The 26,729-nt window shown below is 35.9% G+C and overlaps 1 pseudogene; it reads right to left on the bottom strand.

Moving 5' to 3' along the window:
* On the bottom strand, positions 1–8,568 carry LOC107770302 (cytochrome P450 71AU50-like; annotated as a pseudogene).
* Between the last annotated feature and the right edge of the window lie 18,161 nt (positions 8,569–26,729).

A 26,729-nucleotide genomic window follows, 5' to 3' on the forward strand; every position in this document is an offset into this window, starting at 1 on the left:
CTATCCATTGTCGCATACATTAACTAAGTCTAGGCAACGCCTAAACTTGTTAAGAAACTCATTCTCTTCAGCTATAATACCAATTCGCCGATCTGCTTCTGTTCTCGAAATAGCTTCTGGATAGCTATTACACTCAAGTACATCAACGGTCTCTGCAACTAATAAAGCAAATCCCACATAATTTGTATATCCAAGAAGATTTTCATCAACTGAGTTTGTAATGCTATACGGTTGGTGTTTCACATGTTCATTAGCATGATCATTATTTTACACCTCCTCCACTTCTCTTCTTTTATAAATAATGGGTTGAGCTAGTAGAGATTCAATTTCCCACTCTCTGTGGTCACCTACATCACGATATGTTTTTGCTATTGACTTCTTCCTCTGACTATCGAGTGAGCCAGATTTATTAAATATCATGTTCTACTTATAATTATTCGTTGAGTCTTTTGATCTATGTACCAAAACTTATAACCTTTCACTCCTATTGCATATCCTAGAAATATGTACTTCGTTGATCTCGGATTAAGTTTTCCATCCCTCACATGAGCATAACCAGGATAATCAAATCTCATCAAATTTGAATAATCAGCAGGCGAACTGAACCATACCTCAAAATAAATTTTGAGCTCAACAGTTGTGGATGGAGATTTGTTGGCCATCTAACAAGCTATATTGAGTGCTTCAATCCAAAATCATTGCTAACACATGAGTGTGAAATCATGCTTCATCCCTATCATAAAGAGTTCTGTTTATACATTTTGCAACACCATTCATGGTGTTTTGATATATGTGGTGTGTCTTACTATTCCCTCTCTGCCGCAGAAATTATTAAACTCTAAATTATTAAATTCTAAACCATTATCGGTATGAAAACGCTTATTTTCGTCTGCCTCTCAACCATCATCTTCTATTTAACAAAAGTAGAAAATACCTCATTTTTTGTTTATGAAAAATACACCCAAACTATTCTTGAGTAATCGTCAATCAAAGTCATAAAATATCTGGCACCACTCTTGGATGGAACTCTATTTGGATCCCACAAGTTTGAATGTTATAATCTAACTTGTTTTTGGTCTTGTGCTCTGCCTTCTTGCTGAATTTTACCCTTGTTTGTTTACCAAACACACAATGTTCACAAAAATTTAAAGCTTGATTGTTGTACCCAGCCAGCAAATTCTACTTGCTCAACAAAGACAATCCCTTTGTCACTCAAATGACCAAGTCGCAAGTATCACAATTGAAACTGATTCAAATTACTTTTTCTAGAAGCTATAATAGCTTCCCTTTCAACTATACTAGCTTGAAGACAATACAGTCTAGAATACAGCTTACCCTTCATGAGTAACATAGGGCCTTTACATATTTTAAGTACCATTCTCGGAGTGACACTTAAAACCTTGATCATCTAAAATTGAAAGAGAAATCAAATTCCTCTTTATCCGAGGAACGTGCCAACACTCAATATTTCTGGTGATTCCATCGAACATTTTTAATTTGATGTTACTACTCTCTATATTGGTAATGGATTATCATCTCCCATATAGAGAGTTTCACTCATCTACTTGTAAGTTGCAAATCATTTCTTGTGTGGACATATGTGATTTTATTTATTTTTATACTTTAATATTAATTTGGTGGTTCCAAATACTAGATTGAGTTTGTTATTGTCTATTTCTTGCTTGAAAAAGTAGAAATTGGATTGGGTAGTCAACAAGTAAAAGAATCGATCTTATTAAGAAATTAATGAAGCTTGATTAGGAATATGGAGATTTCTACTTGGGTCAGTATCGATTGGGTTTAATCGGACTTCTTTCGGTTTGGAAAGAACTTTTAGGGATAAGCTTGAATTGAAAAATTCTAGTGGGTAGCTAACAATTGGACCATAATCACTAATCCAAAGTATTTAGGCAAGCTACGTGCATCCATGAACTAATTATGCTATATTGAGGTTACAACAATGGTCATTCTCTTTTTAGAAAACAAATCAATTTTTCCAATCGTATGAACTAGGATAACCGTGTAATCCCAACATAATATAGTGTCGAAAATATATTCCCAAATTACTATGATATATCTTTTCTCAAAAAATTCATAACTGATTTACAATGATTTAACACGATATAGGCTTTGATACCAATTGTTAGAACCAAATTACATTAAAGATGAAAACTGTCATCTTTTACCGAAGAACTATCATATCAAATCATCAAGAACAAATATTAAATGCGGAAGCGTACCTAAATCCATAGGAGAATGAAACTTCTCATCTTGCGGTTATCGGTCTTCCAAACCAACACGTAAGTCGTTCTCTTCTTTCCAACGGTGGGATGATAGAAACAAAAACCATACGTCTGATTTGGGACCATAACCCTATTAATAGGTGCACAAGTTTATGTATTTCTAATTTAGCCCATCATCAAATTAGAAACTACATCCGGGTATTTACACATAAAACCCCATACTTTATAAGGTATCTAATAGACCCATTTAACTTTAAAATCTTAGCAGATCACTTTTAATTTGGGTCAACCTTTTAATGATAGCAACCAACATACAATTATTATTAATACCATATATGTGCAAGTCCTAACACCTGAAGCTTCTCTTCATTTCTTTTGAAATTTTTTTCACCTTTTTGTCCAAACACATTCCAACTTATACCATACTTGCCTACCAGGTTCCAGTTATTTCTCCTCCCTCATGTGGGTCTGTATGAATCTCAGGTTTAGTTTACATTATGTCATTCAGCCCGTAATTAGCTAAAATTAAACTAGCCCTCACTCAGTCATTAATCTCTCCAGTCTCTCGGACTCACGATGTCATGAAACTAGCCCAAAACGATGATATGATTTATCAATAAATAACAACAGAGACTGAGATATAATATGCAATGAATGTATATGATTGAGTACGAAATTACAATTTAAACCTATAATTCAACAGCAGAAATGACCTCAGTGGGTCCAAATAATACCAGCATTTGCTTAAGCATGATTTCTAACATGAGTCACTGCTCAGTTTCTCTAACACATGAAACATATATGAAAAAATACAAGTTAATTACCTACATAGCTCTACGAAATCGACTGAGTCTCAATTTCTACGGTGCACGCCTACACGCCCGTCACCTAGCATGTGCGTCACCTCCGAACAAATCACATAACACGTATAATCAGGGTTCATATCTTCAACTCCAAGTTTAGAAGTATTACTTACCTTGAACAAGCCAAATCAAATACCGATTAAGCCAAGCGATGCTCCAAAAATACCATCCCGCGCGTACCGACCTCAGAACGGCTCGAAACTAGCCACAAGCAACTCAAATATATCAAATAATGTCAAAGGAAACAAACTCAATCGATAAAGGTCGAATCTTTAATCAAAAGCCCAAAATCAACCCAAAAGTCCAACTTGGGCTCGTGCCTCGGAACACAACGAAACTTATAAAATCTGACAACCTATTCAATTACGAGTCCAACCATACTAGTTTTACTCAAATCCGTCTCCGAATCGATGTTCAAAACTCAAAAAATTATTCTATAAAACTTTACGCTAAAACCCCCAATTTATCTTTATAATTCATAATCCAATTACCAAAGACGAAGATAGAATCACGAAATAAAATCACGTGTGAGTCAAGAATACTTACCTCAAGTCACATGGTGAACTTCATCTCCAAGGTCACCCAAACCAAGCTCCAAAATCCCAAAATGAGAATAAAATGACCAACCTTCGAAACTATAGCTTCTGCCTAGCGATTTTCGCTTTTGCGAACCAAGGGCCGCTTCTGCGGCATTGCTTTTGCGACAAAATTCACGCTCATGCGGAAGAGCACTGATAATCAGACCATTGCACCTGTGAAAAGTCTCTGCTTCTGTGCAAACGCAGGTGCGAACAAGGCTTACGCTTCTGCGCTTGCCTTCGCTTCCGCGATCCATAGTTCTGCTTCTGTGGACGCGCTTCTGCGCAAACAAATGCATCGCTTTTGCGACCAATCGATAGTCTAGCACAACTCCGTCTGCGATGCTCCTTTCGCGCCTGCGGTCACGCACCTGCGACCAAACCCATCGCAGGTGTGGTCGCATCAGAATCTGCCAAACCAACTTAGCACAGTAATCCGAAACGATCTGAACCTCGTGCAAAACTCACCTAAACCACTCGGGACCCCGTCTGAATATACCAACAAATCCTATAACATAACACGGACCTACTCGAGGCCTCAAATCATGCAAAACAATATCAAAACGATGAATCTTATCTCAAATCAAACTTAAATGAACTTTGAACTTTCAACTTCCAAAACTCGCGCCGAAACATAACAAATCAACTCGGAATGAACTCAAATTTTGCGTACAAGTCACAAATAACATAACGAAGCTATTCTGATTTTCAGAACCACAATCCGAATTCGATATCCACAAAGTCAACTCTCGGTCAAACTTATGAACTTTCCAAACTTTTAAATTTTTAATTTTTGCCAATTAGTGTCGAATCCTTCTAGGAACATCCAAATATAAATCCGGGCATACGCCCAAGTCCAAAATAACCATCCGGGCCTAATGGAACCATCAAAACTCTGTTCCGGGGTCAAATTCAAAATAAATCAAACTTGGTCAATTTTTTCAACTTAAAGCTTTAACGATAAAATTCATTCTTTCAAATCGATTCCGAATAACCTGAAAATCAAAACCGATGATTCACATAAGTCATAATACATCATACAGAGCTACTCATACCCTCAAACTACCGAGCGAAGTACAAATGCTCTAAATAACCGGTCGAGTCGTTACAGCAGGCGAACTGAACCATACCTCAAAAAGAATTTTGAACTCAACAATTGTGGATAGAGATTTGTTGACCAAATAACAAGCTGTATTGATTGCTTCAACCCAAAATCCTTGCTAACACACGAGTATAAAATCATGCTTCATCCCTATCATAAGGAGTTTTGTTTATACGTTTTGTAACACCACTCATGGTGTTTTGATACATGTGGTGTGTCTTACTATGCCTTCTCTGTTGCAGAAATCATTAAACTCTAAATTATAAAATTCTAACTCATTATCAGTCCAAAAATGCTTAACTTTTCTTTCCATCTGCCTCTCAACTATCATCTTCTACTTAACAAAAGTAGAAAATACCTCATTTTTTGTTTATGAAAAATACACCCAAAACTATTCTTAAGTAATCGTCAATCAAAGTTATAAAATACGTGGCACTACTCTCTTGGATGGAACTCTATTTGGACCCCACAAGTCTGAATGTTATAATCTAACTTGTCTTTGGTCTTGTGCTATGTCTTCTTGCTGAATTTTACCCTTATTTGTTTACCAAACACACAATGTTCACAAAAATTTAAAGCTTGATTTTTGTACCCAACCAGCAAATTCTGCTTGCTCAACAAAGACAATCCTTTGTCACTCAAATGACCAAGTCGCAAGTGCCACAATTGAGACTGATTCAAATTACTTTTTCTAGAAGCTATAATAGCTTCCCTTTCAACTATACTAGCTTGAAGATAACACAATCTAGAATACAACTTACCCTTCATGAGTACCATAGGGCGTTTACACATTTTAAGTATTCCATTCTCATAGTAAAGCTTAAAATCTTAATCATCTAAAGTTGAAAGAGAAATCAAATTCCTTTTTATCTGAGGAACGTGCCAACATCCAATATTTCTGGTGATTTCATTGAACATTTTTAATTTGATGTTACTATCCCATCTATTGGTAATAGATTATCATCTCCCATATAGAGAGTTTTACTCATCTGCTTGTAAGTTGCAAATCAATTCTTGTCTGGACATATGTGATTTTATTTATTTTTATCCTTTAATGTTAATTTGATGGTTGCAAATACTAGATTGAGTCCGTTATTGTCCATTTCTTGCTTGAAAAAGTAGAAATTGGATTGGATAGTCAATAAGTAGAAGAGTTGAGCTTATTAAGAAATTAATGAAGCTTTGATTAGGAATAGAGAGATTTCTACTTGGGTCAGTATCAATTGGGTTTAATTGGATTCCTTTGGCTTTGGAAAGGCTTTTTAGGTGAAACTAGCACGGGCTAGCCAGTTTTCGGATTGGTAATTGAAAAATAGCTAGCGTTTTCAACGTCATTGAAAAATAGCCATTATTTTGCTGCAACACGGAAAGTTCCAACATGATATACTGGAGATTGGTGCACCTGTGTATGAACTTCTAGCATATTATGCCGGAACTCCAACACACGGAAAATTCCAGCTTAATATACTGGAGATTGAAGTACATGTGTATGAACTTCCAGCATATTATGATGGACCAGTATATTATACTGTAACTCCAGTACTTTTAGGGATAAGCTTGAATTGAAAAATTCTAGTGGATAGCTAACAATTGGACCATAATCACTAATCCAAAGTATTTAGGCAAGCTACGTACATCCAAGAACTGATTATGCTATATTGAGGTTACAACGATGGATGGGCATTCTCTTTATAGAAAACAAATCATGTTTTAGTTGCATGCTACGTATTCGTTTCAATTCCTTAGCAAGTAATTTATTAGTTTTAGCTATAATTTTAGAAGTAATTGCAATCAACTCTTTTTTTTGGCGAATACAAAAGGAAATATCAAGTTTGCATGCATTTGGACACCTTAGTGCACACCATACTTCTTGTTGGATTTAACCCCAGCCTTTGTTGTGTTTATTAATGATGCGACCGTACTACTTTCATCGCGAGAGTAGGATTAGATGTCACCAACACATAGTAAAAAGAAGCTAATAAGAAAAGAAAAGGTCAATTGTGTACATAATGAGACTATTGGCATATTCCAATCTAATTAGGCATCAATGTACTGTCAATATATTATTTTTAGAATAGCCGCGGAAATGCATAACAATCACAAAACCATGGAATATATACATTAAATATCGCTTGTGTAATATTATCAGTAGCTAAATAAAATAAAAAGTTTAGAGAGACTAGTTCTCTTACATCTTCCTTTAGTCTATAAGTAGGAATAGCCATCAAAGGCTTTTCTTTGCATGTTACTAACCCAAACTGCTCGTCAATTTCTAAATCAAGAGGCTGCATACCATTTGGAATCTCCCAATCAAAGCAATGCACCAATTGTGCAACCACAAGGCGAACAATGGTAACCCCCAACTGCATTCCGGGGCAGCTTCTTCTACCAGAGCTAAATGGTAAAAGTTGAAAATCACGTCCACGAATATCTACGCTGCTCCCAACAAATCTCTCAGGGAAAAACTTTTCAGGCTCTGACCAAACATTTGGATCCCTCTGAACTGCATAACAATTAATCATGATTCTAGATCCCTTTTGTATGTGGAAGCCATCGACGACACAGTCTTCCATGGCCTCGTGATGCATTATTGGCACTACGGAATGCAGCCTCAGGCTCTCTTTTACAACCATATCTAAGTACTTCAAATTCTCCAAGTCTGATTCTTCTACCATCTTTTCAATTCCTACCACTTCTTCTAACTCTTTTTGGAGCTTCTTCATCACATTAGGGTGCCTAAGAAGCTCTGTCAATATCCATTCTACTGATGTTGCTGAAGTGTCCATTGCAGCCATAAGCATGTCCTGTATAGAAATAGGAGAAATAATTAGTGAAATAAGCAATAATCTTAAGATTTGTGATTTCTTGAGCCTATATTAGTATGACAAAATGGGATAACAGTACATACCAAGAGGATAGCTTTTGTATGTCGACGGTCAAACTGAAACTCTGCTTCTCCTTATTGCATAATCTCCATCATTGTGTTGACAAAATCCTTGGTTTGTTTCTGGTCATGAGACTGAACATGTTCATCAATAATCTTCTCAAGAAACTCATGAAACACCTTTGAAAGATCTTTGAGCTTGCGAGTGAGTCCTTGGAGATCAATAACACCAAGAAAGGGGAAAAAATCTCCAAGATTTGGTGTTGCAGCTAAATGCAAAACATCTTGGACTACAGCTTTGAATCCCCTTTTATCCAAGTCCTCATCCATGTACTACTTTCCAAATACCATTAGGCAAGTCAAGTTGGCTCTCAAGGACGTAATCTTTGCACTAAGATCAACAACAACGCGATCATGAGCTTCCCTTTTAAGTGAATCAATCAGAAGTTGAACTTGTTGCTTTTCTCATGGACTGAAATGAATTGATCTTATGACTACTCAAAAGGTGCACGGTGCACAATTTGCGCATGTTACGCCAATATGGTCCATACTTCGCAAAAATCAAATTCTTCTGGCCATAAGCCATATACTGAGATGCCTCGTGGTGCGGCCTACTAGCAAAGATGTGATCATTTGTCTTGAGGACTTTCTCAGCTGCATCAGCAGACGAGGCAACGATTGCAGGTACTAGTCCCAATCGCATATACATAATAGGACCATGTTTGTTGGCTAGTTTTTGTAAATCTTGGTGTGGATTTTTACCTAACAAATGAAGATGTCCTAAAATGGGAAGCCCTTTTGGACCTGGAGGAAACCTTTTTCTCTTCTGAATGTTTAGCAGCTCATAGAAGGCATATACTAATAGACCAACAATTAGAGTTGCCCATATAAAAGCCATGGCTAATATGACTTTGTTACCTTCTAAGAACACTAATGGAAGAAGATGGAATGGATATATGTTGGTGCTAAGAGCTCGGACGCTGAGGTTATATATATATATATATATATATATATATATATATATATATATATATATATACATACATACATACATACATACATACATGAGCTTTTAGACCCAATAGCTTTTATTTATACCTTGTATATGTACTAAAAAATTCATTAAATATCTATAAATATCATATTGTGAACCCATAAACTATTGTATATTAAGTTAAGATCGTTGTAGGAACTCATTAACTTTAAATCTTGGATCCGCCTCTGATTTAGGGCACTTAGAAAATATACTCCAGTAAAGTATTAATTTTTGTATGTTACATAAAGTTAGCTAAATGGATCAACATTTGTGTTAATGCCTATGAATTAGTGAGTGTTTTAAATTTATTATTGAACTACAATAAAATAAATCCCAAAATTGCTTATGTAATAGGAAGATTTGCGTACAAGGATGGTTTGTCCATCATTTTCTCCGACAAGTAAAGAACGTTGACGCCCACTATGTGCATTTTTACTCAAAATTGATTGTTATAACCCCTGACAAATTTGAATATACATCCTTTTTCCCTTTTTCCTTCTAACTTGTTATATCACTTTGCAACGTGTGATAATTTTTTAAAATATATTTCACACTAGACAAAATAGTTATTTAATTATTTTCCTATTATTTAGCATTTTAAAGTCAACTAAAACTTTACTTAATAAAGTTTTCCTTATTTGAACAACTACACAGAAAATTATAATATTTATGACACCAAAATCAATTACATTTACCATATACAATATTATAATATTATAATACTAAAAATATAAATGTTTACGTGTTATATTTCCTAACAGGATGTGTATATAATGTAATGGAAGGAAACACTCAAAATTATGGAACTCTTAATTAACAGATTAAAGACAATACTCAATTTAATTTTTATTCAACTTCACCATATTAGTAAATTTATTTTTCAAACTGACAAATAACTTTTGAAAGAAAACTTGATAATTGTACTTCAGGTTAAAATAATCTAATCTAAGAGGAGATAAAGAGATATATAATTATGATCTTATCATTTTACTTAATTATATCAAGCGTATTCTAATTATCTATCTATACTATATTAAAAGCATGAAGGCCCTTAGCAAAATGTCGTTCGTCTTTTTTACACTTTTAAAATATTGTTCACACTAGACAAAATAGTCATCTAATTATTTTCCTAATATTTAGCATTTTGAAGTCAACTAAAACTTTCCTTATTAAAGTTTCCTTATTTGAACTACTACACAGAAAATTCTAATATTTAGGACATCAAAATCAATTACATTTACCATATACAATATTATAATACTAAAAATATAAGTGTTTACGTGCTATATTTCCTAAGAGGATGTGCATATAATGTAATGGAAGGAGACGGCCTCTAACTGTAATTTGAAAACTATCAAAGGCAGCAAAATTTTTATATTAAAATAAATAAATAATGGAGCTCTTAATTAACTGATTAAAGACAATATTCAATTTAATTATTATTCAACTTCACCATATTAGTAAATTTATTTTTCAAATTGACAAATAACTTTTGAAAGAAAACTTGACAATTGTACTTCAGGTTCAAATAATCTAATTTAAGAGGAGATAAAGAGATATATAAATACGATCTTATCATTTTACTTAATTATAACAAGCATATGCTAATAAATCAAAAATTTAAGAAGACAATTAAATAACTTCGATAAGTGGGGACAAAGCGAAAAATCATAATAAAGCATCTGAGGATTTATGTAAGACATGATTTCGTCTTAAGCTAGGTAATTAGGATTAATATTCATTATTTTCAGGACCTTATATTTTTTCATATAATAATTTTTAATAACTCATACACATTGGTTAATATGGATATGCAATATTTAAAATTTATATGTTCATGAATATAGAGTACACGCGCAAAGGACGTACCATGAGACTAGTATCTATATTATTATAAAAACACGAATGTTAGGAAGCTAAATGTTGAGAGACGAAAATATCCCCGACAAATTGATCGACCTTTTTTCCCTTTAATGTTAATATTTCTGATTTGTAGCAATTTAATGATGGGTATAAATACAATTTTGAGTTAGGACTAAGTAACCTATTTTCTGTTGAGACTTAATCTATTCTAAAATATAAAATTTTTCTTCAAAGAAACAATTCCATAATTGGATAAAAGACTCCTTTATACCCATCCTAATCATAATTTGCTTTCTACTACCAAATACCAATTGTCTTTGAACTCTAAGAAATCAACCCCTTCAAACCAAAATAAAATAAGACAAAAACTTTCTCCAAGCTATATTTATTACTCAATTTATAATCTAACCACAATAAGAACAAAACCTAATATGCTTGGCTTAATCGTTATTTGTTTATTTATTTTTAAAATTTAAAATGACAATATTTTACTTCAATAAAATTAAATTATGAAAACTGAGATCAAACACCGCAGAAATATAACTACGTTTAATTCAATTTCTGACATTATTGTTCATTTATTGCGATTAGTGTTGTGAACAAATGAATGATCATATATAAAATTAATTTTGGAGTGAAAGAAAGTCAAAAGAATCAAACAGTTATAATACATTGCAAATGATTTAAAACTAAATTTTGATGTAAGAAATATATTTTACAAATCAAAATTTTGATTGTATAGCTTTAGGACGTCATTTAAAACTTTGTGAACTATTTCTGAGAAAATATGAAATAAATATTTTAGAAAAATTCAATTGCTCTAATTTTGTCTTATAATAGTCTTTTTGCATTAAAAAAGGAAATTGATCTGTTTTTGGTAATTAAATTTATTTTATTAATCACCATGAAGAAATACATAACCATAGCTAAGCGATCATAACTTTTATCCAAATACATCTCAGCTACTCAAATAGCATCCCAATAGAAAGCTATTGCTAAAACATAAGTTGTTGTACTATGTTCCTAACTCCATCACTACTAAAAATCTGCTAAAAACCGACCAACTATTTCCGACCAACGTTGGTCGGTCAAAAAAGGCGACCAAAAACCGTCCAGGTTGGACGCAAACTGGGAAAAAAATATTTATATTTTTTTTTAAATAAAATACCGACCAACGTTGGTCGGTAAATTGGTCAATAGCTGGTCAGACAAGAAAATTTTGGATTACCGACCAACGTTGGTCGGTAATTTGGATCCAATTTTTTAAATTTTAATAATTATTTTATTATTCTTAAATATTTTATAATATTTAAGAATTTATATTTAAAATTACCGACCAACGTTGGTCGGTTAAAGATTTTAAATTTTTTTTAAAAAAACCGACCAAAGTTGGTCGGTTTTTGGTCAAACGGTCAGCACTTAATGTACCGACAAAATTACCGACCAACTTTGGTCGGTAATTCTAAAATCAGAGAAGTGAAAAACGGGGGAAACCCCAATTTCTCTAAAAATTTTCCCTCTTCTTCCTTCCCTTCTCTCCTTCTCCCAGCCCCTCCCCCTCACCGTCCAGGCCTCCCCTCGCCGTCCAGCCCTCACCCTCGCCATCGCCGTCGCCGTCGCCTCTGCCACTGCCACTGCCGCCCCTCGATCTCCTTCTCCATCTCCTACAAATTCTAGGTTTGAATTACAACCCATTTATTTATTATTTCCGGGTTTTGTTAATTAGTTATGAATTAGTTTTAATTGATTAGTGTTTTAATTATTTGAACATTGCATTTTATTGAGGATTAGGGTTTAGGTCTTGTTTTAATTAGTTTTGTTAATTAGTTTTGTTAATTAGTCAATTATTTATGAATTAGTTTAGTTTAGGGTATGGGTTGAATTTCTTTAGTTTAGTTAGTTTATGTTTAAACTTGTAGGATATGAATTGAAATTTTAGTTTTTAGGATTTGTTCTTGTGAATTGAACTTTTAGGATATGATTTGAACTTTTAAGATATGAATTGGACCTTTTGGATATGAATTGAACTTTTAGGATATAAATTGGTGTAATTAGAAAAAAATAATTATCTTGAATTAACTAAAAAAGATATAATTAATTTATAATTGTAGAATAAATTAATTTGTTCTTGTGAATCGAACTTTTAGGGTATGAGTTGAATTTTCTTAGTTTAGTTAGTTTATGTTTAAACTCGTAGGATATGAATTAAAATTTTAGTTTTTAGGATTTGTTCTTGTGAATTGAACTTTTAGGATATGATTTGAACTTTTAAGATATGAATTGGACCTTTTGGATATGAATTGAACTTTTAGGATATAAATTGGTGTAATTAGAAAAAATAATTATCTTGAATTAACTAAAAAAGATATAATTAATTTATAATTGTAGAATAAATTAATTTATTCTTGTTTTATTTGTATAGATGGAACATCGTACTTGGATGTACAATAGAAATTATCCTAATCAGTGGGGATTGCGGAAGAATTTTGTAGAAGGGGTTGATGACTTTATTAGACATGCAATGTCACTTCCACCATACCAAAGTGAAGGAGTACAAGTCAGCTACACTTCATGTGTCGCTAAATTGTCCCGAAGTTGTACCATTTCTCAAGTAAGTATTGATTTATTAGTTATCAAAATGTAAAATTTACTGTGACTACATATTGATGCAACTACTAAAAATATTTGATATGTCACAGTCACTTCGTGGGTCAATTTGGCTATGATGCTGTATATACGAGATTTGATACGTGGTTCAAACAGTTTGTAAGTGTATATATATATATATATATATATATATACATATGTAGTGAATGTATAAAAATTGATTCATAAGTTGTGCTAACTTATGAATTTTTTTAACTCTATGTAGGTAAATAATCCAAATAATGGTGTAAATCAATTTTTGAAAGATATATCTTGGGGACCTGGGCTTCAGGTCACAACAATATCCAAGTACGTAGTGAATGGTTATAAGTTTCATACAGAGGATTGCTCTAAAAATAAAAATAACAACAACAGCGGGGTGTGGGTTCTAGGTGGTGATGGCAACCAAGTTGGAGATATTGATTATTATGGTGTGGTCAAAGAAATATTACAACTAGAATATACAGGTTGGCCATATAAGAAATTGATACTCTTTAGATGCAAGTGATTTGACCCAAATCCAACAAGAGGTACAAGAGTACACAACCAATACAACATAATTGAGGTTAATCATACGAGGGAGTATGATCGCTATGATCCTTTCATAATTGCACATAATGTTAGGCAAGTGTATTATGCTCCTTATCCATTGCGGCGGAATAAGTCCGATTGGTGGGTTGTAATAAAAACTAAGCCTGTAGGTAGGGTGGAAGTCGAGAATGTGTTAGATGTTGCATATCAAAACGATATCTCCAATATTCACCAAATAGTGGACGATCAGTTAGAAAATGATTTGGAATATCCTGAACGCATATTGGAAGAAGTTGATATAAATGAAGTAACAATTATAGAAAATGAGGACGAGGAATCAACTGATGAAGCTCAAAAAAGGGAGGACGAAGAATTCTCGGACGAGGAACAATACGTCGATGAGGATTAAAAAGTTGGTTTTTTAAAGCACTCTCGTTTTATAGCTAGTTTCTTATATGTTTCAATCTAAATGTGTATTATATTATGCAGATGGCAGGCAAGGGTCAAGGTAACAATGACCCTACTAGTTCTCGGGGTCGAGAAAAGGGTAGGAAGGGAAAGAGGAGGGTAGAAAATAATACTCCCTCTTGTCCACCTTTTTCAGAGATGCCTATGTCTTATCCTCCACCACACGGCTATACTGAGCTGCCACAGCATCACGAGCCGTACACCTTCATTCAGACACCCAGTCTTCCATCACAGGGCCATAGGACTATACGTCCGACATACAGTCCAGCTGCCTCACAGCCATCTGCATCACATCCACATGGATCACATCCCTACATATCACAGCCACATGGATCGCATCCACCCATGTTACAGCCACTCGGGTCACAGCCACTCGGGTCACAGCCATCGGTATCACATCCACTTGGGTCGCATCCAGCTATGTCGCAGTCACAGGGATCGCAACCATCTTCATCATCGACTCCATCTATTGCAGGCCTTCGCCTGGGAGGCATTAGCTCTGACCCGCCTACACCGTCTTCACATGCATCTGATACACATGCTTCGGATGGTGATGACGAGGTATTGCATTATGATCGATATGGCAGGATCATCATAGTCCCTGAGGGTGATGGGTAAGTGTTATTCATTATTTTTGCGTCTATTGATTTGTAACATCTTTACTAAGATATTAATGTATTTTTATTGTTAAATTGCAGGTTCAGGCCGGGTAATAAAACTAAGAGGATAATCACCAATGCCATCAGAAAGCTTTATGATGGCCCTTATGCGACTTGGACTGATTGTCCATTCTCACTGAAGGAGCAAATTTTCAATCAATTTAAGGTATAAATGTTCTTTTAAACAGTTTAATAATTTATATTTATGATGTTTCCATCTAATATTTAACTTTTGAAATACAGAGCAAGTGTGTATGGGAAGACCGCTATAGCGCGAAAGTGGCTACAAATTTTCATCATAAAGCTCGCAAGAGATTGGCGGATGCTTTCTCGGATGCTAGAAAGAAGAACAAGAGGCCTGGCTGGTTACTTGAGAATTTGTGGAATGATTTGCAAAGGCAATGGCTTACCGCAGAGTTCTTAGAGAGGAGTGAAAAAGGAAAGAAAGCTCGCGCATCCGAGAATGGAGGCTCCTTGCACACTGGAGGTGCGATCAGCCTAGGGACAATAAAAAGAAGATTGGTACGTAATTGCTTAAATTATTTTACTTTTCTAAGTATATCTATTCTGTTTATTAACTAAATTAATTTGTTTTCAGGAAAAGAAGTATGGGTGTCCAATGAGTCATGATGAGCTATTCAAGGAGACACATGTTGTGAAGAAGAAGAAAGAGGGGGATCAAGATAGGTGGGTCGAGGACCGGGCCTCGACTGCATATGTAAGCTTTCAATTTTATTTAAGTATTATAATTTACTTTTATAAGCAACTTGAAATACTGATTTAATTTAAAATAATATAGGGTCACTACCAAAGTAACGTGGAGGAATTCATCCGTAGTCATCCAGCTGGTGAATCGGGTGAGCCAACCCAACCTTCGGACGAGGATGCTGAAAGAATATGGTTGGAGTCTGTTGGCGGTCCAAAATGGGGGAAGGTATACGGGCTTCCTACTAAAAACTTCCATCGCTATAAGTGTGGAATGCGAGGAATAGGGACTTCCTCGCATGGCGAGCAACTTAATAGGGAGAGCCTCTCCGCTATGCGGGAGACAGTGACAAAGCTCACATCAGAGCTAGAAGCGGCCAAGGAAAGAGAAAGGCTTAGAGATGCTCAATTCCTTGGCATGCAAGCTCAGATCAGAACTCTCCTATCTAGTGGAGCTTTTCCGTTGCCCCGATCTCGTGAGTCATCTCCAGAGGGTCGACCTCCACGTGATCGTTCCTCCTGCCCTGCTCGTGATCGTTCCTCCCGTCCTCCCCGTGATCGTGCTTCCCGTCCTTCACAAGACCGTTCTCTATATCGTTTTGTAGATGAAAGTTCATCAGACGGTGATGAAGATGTTGTACAAAATACCCCTTGACTTTTATATACTTTGAACTAGACAAATAGAACCAGTTTTGAACTAGTTGTAATTAGTTTTAACTTGGTTTTGGATTTTTATGTTCAATTGAACTTTAATTTGTTAGTTTTAAAGTATTTATTGAATGTTTTGGTTGTTGTTGTTGTGTTGTTGTTGTTGTTGTTGTTATTGTTGTTGTGTTGTTGTTGTTGTTGTTATTGTTGTTGTATTGTTGTTGTTGTTGTTGGGTTTTTGTTGTTGTTGTTGTTGTTGTGTTGTTGTTGTTGTTGTTGTTGTTGTTGTTGTTGTTGTTGTTGTTGTTGTTGTTGTTGTTGTTGTGTTGTTGTTGTTGTGTTGTTGTTGTTGTGTTTTTGTTGTTGTTGTTGTTGTTGTTGTTGTGTTGTTGTTGTTGTTGTTGTGTTGTTGTATTGGTATGCTGGCAGGTGGTTTAGCTGCCAAAACAGGCATTTTATGCCAAAATTAATCCCAAAAAAACCGACCAACGTTGGTCGATTTTTAATAAAAAAAAATAAAATTATTCCAAAATACCGACCAAAGTTGGTTGGTTAATGAACGTTGAATTCCCAGAATTCAAGACTACCGTCCAACTTTGGTCGGTATTTTGCTTGCATTGTTGAGATTACCGACCATAGTTGGTCGGTAATGTTTAATTTTAATTAGTTTTAAAAAATATATATTTTCAATTACCGACCAAAGTTGGTCGGTTTTTTTTAATTTTAATAATTAATAAAAAAATATAATTTAGTTAAACCGACCAACTTTGGTCGGTAAAATTAAATTAATAAAATATGTTTCCGACCAAAGTTGGTCGGTAAGTAATTAAACTTGTCAGATGGTCGTTTTAATATACCGACCAAAGTTGGTCGGTAATTTCCGACCAACTTTGGTCGGTAAGCCATTCCGACCATCAAAACACCGTCCACACCGTAATGGTCGCGTTTTGGTCGGTAATTTGCCATAACCGACCAACGTTGGTCGGTATTTTTGGTCGATTTTTAGCGAATTTCTAGTAGTGCATGTGGAGCTCTAACATTACAAATATAGGCAATTTCTCTGGCAATAATATCCAGCTTACGCTCTTTTGTTCAAAGGTTCGTTGGTTTCTTTCAATGTATATCGCATTCACGCGTTCTGAAATTGATCTTTTTATATGTTATGTAGGAATATTACTTCTAGACTATTATGAGCAGATTATGTTCATTTTATTCTTTTTATAATACTATTTGTAACAACTCTTTTTTATATCAAAAGGACAAAAAAGATGCCAACAATATAATAGAGTGGTGGTGCTAAATATAGGAAGCAAAATTAGTTATTTGGGATGAAATACTTATGGGGAACCGTATATAAAATTCAACTTTTACCACAGAAAATGAATGATATCCTCTTAAATTTGTCCAAAAATAATACATAGTCAAATAAAAATGAATGATATCCTCTTAAATTTGTCCGAAAATAATACATAGTCAAATATTTTCAAGTGTTGGACTATATTTGATGCAACATATTTTATTACATTGACTATTATATATTGTATTTTCAAAAGAAATATCAATATCGACAATAAGAGTTCCAATCATAACAAGCAGCCAAAATATCATAAGGGAACAAACCCAAAAATATCGTATATAAAGAAGTATAAGGTAAGATACGATTATATTTTTTATGTCTATACTATTAATACATATATCATTTGCAGGTTCAGACGTGATGTCGAATTATTTTAAATTCAAGTATAATGTAAGTGTAATAACATTTGAAGATAAACATTTTCTTTCACATCAACTGTTGCATTCATATATATAATATTTTAGGTAAATTTAATTTTTGGTTCCTTAATATCTATAAATAATTAATTGAGAATTTACTTGAAAAGTATGAATGTCAAAATTTTAGCGATCGAAAATCAACGTGCAATTGTTATCATGCAACGCACGTTCATAGAAATTAGTTATCTTAATAGCACGAAGGCCTTTAGCGAAATGTCGTTAGTTTTTTTTACCCTTAAAAAATAGCTTTCGTATTTGTCACGACCCCAAATTCCCTCCGTAGGATGTCGTGATGGCACCTAGTCTCTAACACTAGGTAAGCCTATCAATGCGGAATAATATTAAATATCTGAAATAATTAAACTACAATTCAAACAATTTTAACTCCCAAAACCCGGTAGAAATAAGTCACAAGCTTCTAAGAATGTATTCTCTATGTCTCTATACATCAGAGTCTAAAGCAAATAAGGAAGACAACATAGTAAGATAGAAGGGGACTCCGGAGTCTGCGGACGCTGGCAGATATACCTCGAAGTCTCCTCGTACAGCTAGTTTACTGATGCATGGTCTGATAAGATGTACCTGGATCTGCACAAAAAGATGTGCAGAAGCGTAGTATGTGTACACCACAGCGGTACCCAGTAAGTGCCAAGCCTAACCTCGGTAGAGTAGTGACGAGCTCAGGTCAGGCCCTACTGGAGAATAAATAATGGCATGGTAAAATGTTTAAATAATATTATAAGATAAAATGACAATGGAAATGAATCAAGTAGTACGTCACATTTAATTACATCAAATAATGGCAAATAAATACCTCGTGGAAACAAAAACAGAATTCTTTTCAACTTTAAGAGAATCACAACAATAATCAAAGGCAACTGCGGCCATAAATCAATATCAACAAGGGCACTCCCGAGGTACTGCCTTGTAGTTCCAAATCATAAACAAATTTACAATATCTCATATCCTTATCTCACCGCGGGAGCCTTCACAATTTATTTTAAAGAAAATATTTTTTTCGAAATAGCATCTCGCGTTTTAGACATCCTTATCACACCGTATAACTTTTAGTAGTTCCCCTACTAGTCACGCGTATCAAGCAACCCTTATCCCACCGCATGCGTTTCAACACCCAGACCTTATACCACCACATGCGTATCAATATCACAATATATCATAATTTGCACCTCAGGTGCTCAAATAATTTAACTTGCCAAAATAATTCAACAACAATATTTTTTCACAATAAAGAGCTCACGGCTCATGTCAAAATAATTCAACAATAATATTTTTCCACAATAAAGAACCCACGGCTCATGTCAAAATAATTCAACAATAATATTCTTCCACAATAAAGAGCTCACGGCTCCATCACAATGAGTATAAAAATATTCAGGAGTAAATAATTTAGGAAAATAATATTTTAAAATCTTTAATACGTTGCTTCAATATCAAGTTTAAAAATGTCAAATACTTCGTATTAATAATATTTAATTTAAAGAAAATCAACCTTCAAATAATGCACAGAATAAAAGAAATCAAGTTTCAACTAAACAGGTAAAACAATTAGTAAGAAAAAATCAAACAAATTTGAAGTATATATCTCAGATCAATGATGAAGAATATAACAAGATAAAATAATTTAATAAATGCGCAACAGTGATCTATACAATTTAAAAATATAATCTTTCGCAATTTAGTCCGTGTACACACTCGTCACCTCGTGCACACGACTTTCAACACATTTCAATAATCACATCAATACCAATCCTAGGGGAAATTTCCCACACACAAGGTTAGACAAGTCACTTACCTCGACTTGCTCCAATTTAACCAAGTATTATGCTTTTTCCTCGATTTTCCGACTCCGATCGACTCATATCTAGTCATAATTAATTCGATACAGTCAACAAAAATTATAGTAATCAATTTCATAAGAAAATATTACATTTTCATTAAAATCCGAAATTAGCTCAAAATTTGCCCGTGGGGCCCACATCTCGGAATCCGGCGAAACTTATAAAATTCGATAACCCATTCAATTACGAGTCCATCCATACCAATTTTACCAAAGTCCGATAACAACTCGACCTCCAAATCTTAAATTTTTATTTTTTTGGAAGATTTTACAAAAATCTTGATTTTTCTTCCATAAATTCACGGATTCATGATGTAAATGAGTATGGAATCATGAAATATAATTAATATAGGATAAGGAACACTTACCCCAATATTTTCCCGTGAAAATCGCCCAAAAATTACCCAAGAACCGTGCTCCAAAAATCCAAAACGAAATGAATGAAATGACCATTTTTGGTCCTTAAGTTTCTACCAATCCGTTACTAAAAGTCCATTTTTCGTCACTAAAAGTCCATCAGAAACTGCTCTACCAGCCTTCCTTCAATCAATCATAACGTTATGTACAAATGTCCAAATGATTAATGGTGTAACTTTATGAAAACTATAATCAAACGACTACAACTTTCAAGTTTTGCAAATTTTCTTATTCCTTATGAATTTCGAGATATAAGCTTCCAAAGTCGGCTCCACACATCAGAAATTTCTGGCGAAATTTCTGGCAAAACTGCTCTACCAGTCTTCATTCAATCCATCATAACTTTCTGTAAAAATGTCCAAATGATGAATTGTTTAACTTTCTGCAAACTAGAATCAAAGAACTACAACTTTCATGTTTTAAAAAGCTTCCGGTTCCTTATGGATTGCGCGATATAAGCTTCCACATTTGGTTCCACGCACCAGAAATTTCTGCAGCCTTCTTTGTCCGAAATCCATTCCGTTTACCTTCCGAAATTCACCCGAGACCCTCGGGACCTTAACCAATTATATCAACATATTCCAAAATACAATATGAACTTATTCGAGGCTTCAAACCACATCAAACAACATCAAAACGACGAGTCGTACCTCAAATCAAAATCTATGAACTTTGAACTTTCAAATTCTATATCTTGTGCCGAAACACATCAAATCAATTCGGAATGACTTCAAATTTTGCACACAAGTCATAAATGACATAACAGACCTATTCCAATCTCCAGAATCGGATTTCGACCTCGATATCAAAAAGTCAACCCCCCGGTCAAACTTCCCAAAAATTTAACTTTTGGCATTTCAAGCCTAATTCTACTACGGACTTCCAAATAAAATTCCGATCACACTCCTAAGTCCAAAATTACCATACGGGGCTATTGGAATCATCAAAATTCTATTCCGGGGTCGTTTGCACATAATTTGATATCTGGTCACTATTCAAACTTAAACATTTAGTTTTTTATCAAAATTCCATATATCGGGCTAGGGACCTCGGAATTTGATTCTGGGCATACGCCTAAGTCCCAAATCATGATACGGACCTACCAAAATGGTCAAAATACTGATCCGAGTCCGTTTGCTCAAAATGTTGACCAAAGTCAACTCAGTTGAGTTTTGAAGCTCTAATTCACATTTTAATTCATTTTTCATCTGAAAACTTTCCGAAAAATTTTACGGACTGCGCACGCAAGTCAAGGAATGATAAATAGTTCTTTTCGAGGTCTTAGAGTACAAAATTAATTATTAAATTTAAATATGACATTTTAGGTCATCACATTCTCTACCTCTAAAACAAACGTTCGTCCTCGAACGGAGTTAGAAAAGGTAAATCAGTGTGGATAACAACTGCGTAAATCATGCTCGACCTCCCAAGTCGCCTCCTCGACCGGATGACCCCTCCACTGAACCTTTACGGAAGGAATGTTCTTTGACCTCAGCTTTTGAACCTGTCTATCTAAAATAGCCACTGGTTCCTCAACATAAGATAGATCCTTGTCCAACTGAACCGAACTGAAGTCTAACACATGAGACGGATCGCCGTGATATTTACGAAGCATAGAAATATGGAATACCGGATGAACCGCAGAAAGACTAGGTGGTAGTGCAAGTCTGTAAGCCACCTCTCCAACTCTCTCAAGAATATCAAAAGGCCCAATATACCTAGGGCTCAAATTGTCCTTCTTCCCGAACCTCATCACACCCTCCATAGGCGAAACCCGGAGCAATACCCGCTCACCAACCATGAATGTAACATCATGAACCTTCCGATTTGCATAACTCTTCTGTCTAGATTGGGCTGTACGAAGTCAATCCTGAATCAACTTAACCTTTTCCAAGGCATCCTGAACCAAGTCTGTACCCAATAGCCTAGCCTCGCTCGGTTCGAACCAACCCACTGGGGACCGGCACCGCCTACCATACAAGTCCTCGTACGGAGCCATCTGAATGCTTGACTGGTAACTGTTGTTGTAAGCAAACTCCGCAAGTGGTAAGAACTGATCCCAAACACCCCCAAAATCTATCACACACGCACGAAGCATATCCTCCAGTATCTGAATAGTGCGTTCGAACTGCCCATCCGTCTGAGGGTGAAATGTTGTACTCAACTCTACTCGAGTACCTAACTCACGTTGTACTGCCCTCCAGAACCATGATGTAAACTGCATACCCCATTCAGAGATGATAGATACCGGTATGCCGTGAAATCTGACAATCTCGCGAATATAGATTCGAGCTAACTGCTCGGAAGAGTAGGTAGTCATCATAGGATTGCAATGAGATGACTTGGTCAATCTATCCACAATCACCCAAGCTACATTGAACTTCCTCTGAGTCCGTGGGAGCCCAACAACGAAATCCATAGTGATCCTCTCCCATTTCCATTCTGGAATCTCTAACTTCTAAAGCAATCCACTCGGTCGTTGATGCTCATAGTTCACTTGTTGACAATTTAGACACCGAGCTACATACTCCACTATGTCTTTCTTCATCTTTCTCCGCCAATAATATTGCCTCAAGTCTTGTTACATCTTCGCAGCACCCGAATGTATAGAGTACCACGAACTATCAGCCTCCTGAATATCCAAGGCCAAAGGCCTCTCTGCTACCGGTAAATATGCTAAGCTTCCCAAACTCTCCGCCTTACGACTCAAGGCATCGGCCAATACATTGGCCTTCCTAGGATGATATAGAATGGTGATATCATAATCCTTAAGTAACTCCAACCATCTCCGCTGCCGCAAATTAAGATCCTTCTATTTAAACAGATGTTGTAGACTTCGGTGATCGGTGTGGACCTCACAATGGACACCGTACAAATAATGCCGCCAAATTCTTTAAGGCACGAACAATAGCTTCTAACTCAAGGCCGTGGACCGAAAATATTTTCACATGTACCTTTAACTATCTGGATGCATAGGCAATCTCCCTACCATCTTGCATCAACATCGTGCCGAGACCAATACGCGACGCATCATAATACACAGTATAAGACCTTGGACATGTAAGTAATACCAACGCTTGTGTCGGAGTCAAAGTGATCTTGAGCTTCTGAAAGCTCAATTCACACTCGTCTGACCCTGTAAATGGGGCACCCTCTTGGATCAATTTGGTCTTAATAGTTGTTCATAATCAATTACAGAATCGTCATTTAACCTCATGTTAACAAATATCTCGTTGCAAACCTTCACAATACTGATAACTAGATGCGAGGCATGAAGACCTCATAATTATTTACCCGAATTAACGAGTCACATTTAACGCCACCTAGGCGGGCACCTACCTTGTAGGTTAAAAATTAATAATTACAACACGAATTTGACAACTATGCACAAAGAATTTCATATAAGAATTTTCAAATAAGCCTAACAGGCATGACTCCCTATTAGTACTATAGTACAAATTTAATTTCACAAGGGAGAACTTAAACACAAAAATTTTCCTCACAAAGATCTCGTCCTTATATAATTTCCACCGCAGCTTGTAGCCCGGTTTAAACATATCAATTTATATAAAAATGTGAGGATCTCGTCCTCAGTTCTGAATCACAAGTAATATGCACATCGTGCCAATTGAAAATTTTCATTTTCTCCTTTTAATTAATTTTGGTTACACCAAATCACAACACATAATGAACCCCACACCGGTAGGGCATATAATTCACAATTTACAATTAATTATTCAAAATTTACATCAAAATTTACTGAAATGAGTAACAGAAAGCCACATTTAGCCTCGCAGCTCTTATTAATGATAGGTGTAGTTATCTCCATAAAATCTCCCAACAGGGGTAAACACATAAGTAGATTATAGAATTATGAAGCTCACTCATAAGTGGAGCACAATAGGAGGACTCGTTTCGATACTGAGAACCGAATCAAGTTAAGGAAATTATTCCTTTATATTAAATCGAGGCCGTACCTGTAATGACACCATCTGATGTAGCGACCTCCGACATACCGTAAAACAAATATATTAACGGCTGGGTCTCCACCTCTAGGACGCCTTCTACCCGTCTATCCTCGACCCCTAACTGGTCATGTGGGTGGTGTAGTAACTGCAATGGGGCACGTAGCCTGAGTGCTTTGATGAAATAAGTCTCTCCCAAGTTTGGGACAATTTTCTTATGATGTGCCTAGTATCACTGTATTCATAACAACCCTTTTGCGGGTTAGGCTGCTCATATTGAGTCTGTGCCAGATAACTGGAATAACTATTGTAGGAACTCATGTCGCTGGTGCATTAAAAGAACTTACTGGAGCACCTCGAGTAATCCGATGTGCGGACTGGGCTGGCCGACTGCCCGAGCCCCGTCCATAATGATTTATACTTGCAGAGTAGAATCCACTGAATCCCTCAGAACCTCGAGACATCTTGGTCTCCTTAGTTTTCTTTTTCCTTACCCCGAACACATTCTAATATCTTGGTAATTTGTATAACTAGCAGAAATGAAGTATCAGCTTGTAGCTCCTGAGTCGTACAAAATTTTACGATTATAATTAAGTCCTTTAATGAGTCTGTGGACTCGCCCTCTGGCTGTAGGAAGCAAAGTAGGAGTATGACGGGCTAACTTATTAAACTTGATGGCATATTCTGACATCGTCAATGGTGACATGACGCAACCGTTCAAACCCTATGCGCCACGCATTACGGAGAGTCCAAAAAACAAACTCTTTCAAAAGCGTTTCTGAGAACTGAGCCAAGTGGGCAGTGTTGCATTGGCTGGTCTGCTCTCTTTATAGGCTTGCTATGAACACTGGTGGAGAATTATCTCTCTCAAGGCGAATTTCTTCTTTTGTTACACTGACTCTACACTGTTGAGCTGACCAATTTCTTAACATACTCTTTGACTCTTCTTTGGGGTAACCCTTACCCCTATTTATACACAACGATCACAAAAGTAGAGCTCCATACAGACAAATCTTTCCACCAACCACATAGTCCAGACTCTCGTCAACAAGTGTACTTCCTCCGAAGCACCCCAAAATCCGCAACCATGACGTCTACGCTGAGTAGACCTTCTGCAAATTTAGAGTTGTTTCTATAACTCTTTTGGTATTGAAGTATATGATTATTAAGGAGGGAGACATACCACAAATCCCAAACTTATCCTCTACAAAATCTCAGGCCTTAAACATGTGTAAATTTTAGGGAACCTTTCAGTACCACATATATACATTTCAGGCAAAAACTGATATAACACATGACCCCGCAATCCACCCATTGGTAGTGGACACCCCCCACTCGGTGCGAAGTCATAGGTCACAACGTCTGATGATCCACAATAATAACCTTCACAGCTCGTATAAATCAACCATACGCCAACGTCCGTCGCACAACCACATGATTCACTAGATGATCTCTCAATACACCCACATCTTCAGTCGGAACAACACGTTGAGGCAATGTTTGAGCATCTCTGGCTGCCTCGTAGTCCATCTGTGGCATCATAAACAATCGACGCACAACTGATACCAAATGCGCAATGTCATACATGAGTGGATACAAAGGAATATAAGATATATGTTTCAAGCTAAATCAATGTCGCACGATAAGGAATCAAAGAAGTGAATATTTCCTAACAGTTCCATAGCCTCTCGAAGATAACTACAGACGTTTCCGTACCGATACGCAAGACTCTACTAAACCTGCTTGTGACTCATAACACCTACGAACCTAGAGCTCTGATACCAACTTGTCACGACCCCAAATTCCCTCTGTAGGATGTCGTGATGGCACCTAGTCTCTAACACTAGGTAAGCCTATCAATGCGGAATAATAATAAATATCTGAAATAATTAAACTACAATTCAAATAATTTCAACTCCCAAAACCCGGTAGAAATAAGTCACAAGCTTCTAAGAATGTATTCTCTATGTCTCTATACATCAGAGTCTAAAGCAAATAAGGAAGACAACATAGTAAGATAGAAGGGGATTCCGGAATCTGCGGACGCTGGCAGATATACCTCGAAGTTTCCTCATACAGCTAGTTTACTGATGCATGGTCTGATGAATGATAGGCACATGTCTTGTTTGGGTTAATCCACTAAGAGGAGTTCTCTATAGCAACGGCAGGGATGGGAGTGACATAACCAACATCCTTCAATCTCTCATATAATTGGTGTATGGGCTCTACGATTGGGGTGTATTCTCTAGGTGGTCTACGGTCGATGTTTGGTCGTGGTTTTTGGTACTTTTGGCGGGCGGGTGGTGGTGAGTGGTAATATGCAGGTTGAATGTTATAGGCGTGGTAGGTGGTAGCAAGTTGCTGGTATCTGGGGGGTGAAGGTTGGAATGTGGGTGGAGGTGTTTGGTATGTAGGTGGAGGTGTTTGGTATCTGAGAGGAGATTTAGGACCCTGGGCCACCATTACAGCTCCCACTTCTTTCTTCTT

The sequence above is a fragment of the Nicotiana tabacum genome, chromosome 13, assembly GCF_000715075.1.
Source record: "Nicotiana tabacum cultivar K326 chromosome 13, ASM71507v2, whole genome shotgun sequence".
In the NCBI taxonomy this organism is placed as follows: domain Eukaryota; kingdom Viridiplantae; phylum Streptophyta; class Magnoliopsida; order Solanales; family Solanaceae; genus Nicotiana; species Nicotiana tabacum.